Raw genomic sequence first — 4,133 nt, 5'->3', positions numbered from 1 at the left:
GAAGACAGGAAGAGGAGGTAGGAGAGCGGAGGCAGAGGCAGGACAGAGCAGGAAGAAGAAGGAGGAGGAGAAGAGGAAAGCAGGAGAGAGGATGGACAGGCGATAGGGGAGACAGTGAATGAGAGGAGGAAGACAGGAAGGAGAGGAGGAAGACAGGAGAGGAGGAAGACAGGAGGAAGACGGAGGAAGAGACAGGAGTAGAGGAGGAAGATGGAGGAGAGGGAAGAACAGGAGAGGAGAGGAGAGACAGGTGAGAGGAGGAAGACAGGAGGAGAGAAGAAGACATGAGGAGAGGAGGAAGACAGGAAGAGAGTGAGAAGACAGGAGGAAGGAGGAAGACAGGAAGGAGTAGGAGGAAGACAGGAAGAGAGGAGGAAGACAGGAGAGAGGAGGGAAGAAGAGGACAGAAGGAGAAGCAACAGAGAAGAGAGGAGGAGAAGAGGAGAGGAGGAAGAAAGGAGAGAGAGGAGACAGGAACGATGAGGAGGATGGAGGAAGAACAAGGGAAGAGAGGAGGAGAAGAGGAGAGGAAGGGAAGACAGGAAGAGAGGAGGAGAAGAGGGAGGACGGTAGACATAGAAGGAGGAAGACAGGAGGAGAAACGGAGAGAGGAGGAGAGGGAAGACAGGAAGTGAGGAGGAGAGGAGGAAGTGAGGCAGAATATAGGAAGTGAGGAGGAGAGGAGGAAGTGAGGCAGAAGACAGGAAGTGAGGAGGAGAGGAGGAAGAGAGGGGGACAGTGTGTTATTATCAAGAATCTCAACAAAAAAACGATCAACAATTTTTTTCTCTCCTGAAAAGCAAGAAAAAGTATTTTGTGTGCACTGCATCCTACTCTCCTCCACTTATGTGATTCAGACCAGAGAGGAACAGGGTGTCTTATGTCTGTTCTCTGTGCTCGCCTATCTCATTTCAGTAACTCTCAGCTGTCAGTTCAGTGCTACTCAGGGGAAAATTGTAGGGTGTGTAAGTGCAAAATAAAAGCCTTGGCCTCTCTGCCATCATGTCTCTGTCCAGGGGAAGCCTAAAGGTGCTATTAATGTCCCGGCAGACAGCAGTGTGGTTAGTCTGGTTATTGGGTCAGTGATGAACACACACTTACAGCTATGTGTTATGATGGGAATGAGGGAGTAGTGTTGTTGTCCATTATAACGGGCCTTTCTTTCATTCCCTGGACTAATGTCCATGCCCGTGGGTTGGAAGTAAACAAGAGAGACTTTTTGGGAAATAAAGGCAGTCCGGTTTTATAGCTGCAACACTTCAGATGTATTTCAGTGTTAACTTGGGTGATGAGGCTGTGCGGAGGCTTTGTCTGTAACATCACAATCTGTGGGAGTGCAGTGGACTAAATCACTTTTAAATGTTGAATAAAGCATAACTCCTGCAGGACCTTTAGTTGAGGATGGTTTTGATGAAAGGTGAACTTACTGGGGACAGATCATTCAGCTTGTATTACCCCGTTTTGCTTAGTGGGGTGCTGGGCTGAATGAGAGTTCTCAATCCGTCCACTATGCCCCGGCTTGGTGCTTGGAGGACGGTACTGTAGTGATAAACAGGTGAACTTACAGAGGGACCATCCTCTCCAGCATCTCCCTTCTCTCCAGGGGATCCAGCGGCTCCACGCAGCCCAGCATCTCCCTGTCTGCCTGAGGGTCCACCGTCTCCACGCACACCCTTAGGACCATCTTTACCAGCAGGGCCAGAGGGACCAGCAGCACCAGGGTTACCCTACAGAGAGACACATCAATCAATCAATCAACAAATCAATCAATCAATCAATACATTGATCAACCAATCCATAAATCTGTAAATCAATCAACCAATCAACACTCAATCAATGAAACATCAATCAACCAATCAACCAAACAATAACCAATCAACCAATCATAAAAACACAAAATAAAAGACAGACAGACAGACAGGCAGAGAAGAGACAGACAGAGACAGGAGCAGGTCAATACTCTGTAGAATAACAACCAGTCAGACTGAAACTGCCCACAGACAGACAAGAGCAGGTCACAACCAGTCAGACTGAAACTGCCCACAGACAGACAAGAGCAGGTCACAACCATTCAGCTGAAACTGCCCACAGACAGACAAGAGCAGGTCACAACCATAGCTAGCATAATGGTGGCTGGGAAACCTGGGCCATCAGACGAACAATCGAGCATGGTCACACCCATTCAGAGTAGGAACGGTGCCCAACTAGACGCAGACGAGCAGTCCACAACCAGTCGACTGAAACTGCCCACAGACAGACAAGAGCAGGTCACAACCATTCAGCTGAAACTGCCCACAGACAGACAAGAGCAGGTCACAACCATTCAGACTGAAACACACTATAGTGCTGATGAATGATTCTGTGCCCGTCTGGTTATAGATCAAAAGGTCAGTACTCATTTCACCTTCTGAATGACCATAAAAGTCAGAAAATCAAAAGCATTACACCTGCTTGTACTGAAATATATCAGGAAACAATTGGAAAAACCTGGAATTACATAAAAGAGCTCATTCATTTTGGAAAATATTAACCAACACTGTTAAACCCACATTAAAACAATTCCTTTTCTATTCCATTCAAATCCAACACTTTTTACTAAATGAACAGTGTAACGAATCAGTATGATTTATTCTTCGATGCTCAGGTAGGGTGACAGAAGATGTGAGTGTTTGAATTGTATTGCTGACAGGTGGTTGTACTTACATTGGGACCAGGGGGCCCGACTCTGCCGGCAGCTCCAGGGAAACCAGTGGCACCCTGTTAGAGAGAGAGAGAGACAGAGAGAGAGAGAAAGACAGAGAGACAGAGAGAGATTGTTGATGAAAATGGAAACATTAGAAATAGAGCAGAAATTAAATATACAATGTGAGATGTGTGTGAGATGTGTATGAAATATGAGATGTGAGATGTACATGAGATGTGTATGAGATGTGTATGAGACATGAGCTGTGTATGAGATATGAGATGTGTATGAGATATGAGATGTGAGATGTGTATGAGATATGAGATGTGAGATGTGAGATGTATATGAGATGTGTATGAGATATGAGATGTGAGATGTGTATGAGATATGAGATGTGAGATGTATATGAGATGTGAGATGTGTATGAGATATGAGATGTGAGATGTATATGAGATGTGAGATGTGTATGAGATGTGAGATGTGTACTTACAGAGGGTCCCTGAGCACCGCGAGCACCTTTTGGTCCAAAAACGCCAGTAGGTCCCTGAAATGAAGGAAATTATAGTCCGTTTTATGAAGAAATGTGAAGCAACTAACTCCATTTGAATATTTCGTTAACAAAATAACTACTCTCTATATTTTTTTCTTTCAGGACAAAGTGAGTTATTGAAACGTACGGAAGGTCCAGGAGCTCCGGAGGGTCCCTGTGGTCCAGGTGCACCAGCGTCTCCCTTCTGTCCACCCTCTCCCTGCTCTCCCTTGACTCCGGGCTGACCATCAGATCCCTGGGGTGGGACACGGGGGAAAAGACTGCTCAGACAGCTGTTTGCTTCAACATACAACAAGCAGCTGGAGTTGGTCCTGGGCTGTTGACGGTAGCGAGAGAAAGTGCACGGACAGTACTGTCCTTGGAGTGGTACTTACAGGAGGCCCAGCGAAGCCAGCAGGCCCGGGAGGTCCAGTCTCACCCCTGTCACCCTGTTAGGAGAGAAGAGGAGAGGAGGAAGTGATGAGGAGAGGAGAGAAGAGGACAGAGAGGTCAAGTTGAGCATCAACGACTTCCCTTGATATTTCCTTGTTCAAACAAGCATCATGTACTGTATCAAGTTCTGTGTTCACTTCATTGTTGATTCTGAGAGGTGGCGAGCATTTAAAGGAAACAGCATTGCGAGTGAAAGTAATTCTCGCCTCTGGATCAATACAGTAGCCTAGAGATGGCAGTAATCAGATGGCAGTAATCAGACAGCAGTAATCAGATGGCAGTAATCAGACGGCAGTAATCAGACGGCAGTAATCAGATGGCAGTAATCAGATGGCAGTAATCAGATGGCAGTAATCAGACGGCCGTAATCAGACGGCAGTAATCAGACGGCAGTAATCAGATGGCAGTAATCCGATGGCAGTAATCAGATGGCAGTAATCCGATAGCAGTAATCAGATGGCAGTAATC

At 46.5% G+C, this 4,133-nt stretch overlaps 1 pseudogene; it reads right to left on the bottom strand.

Annotated features, from left to right (window-relative positions):
- Positions 1 to 4,133, bottom strand: part of LOC111970766 (collagen alpha-1(II) chain-like) — a 72,477-nt pseudogene that overhangs the window by 8,730 nt on the left and 59,614 nt on the right.

The sequence above is a fragment of the Salvelinus sp. IW2-2015 genome, linkage group LG11 (assembly GCF_002910315.2).
Source record: "Salvelinus sp. IW2-2015 linkage group LG11, ASM291031v2, whole genome shotgun sequence".
NCBI lineage: Eukaryota > Metazoa > Chordata > Actinopteri > Salmoniformes > Salmonidae > Salvelinus > Salvelinus sp. IW2-2015.
The sequence above is the reverse complement of the archived record's forward strand: the minus strand, read 5'-3'. Positions and strand labels throughout refer to the sequence as shown.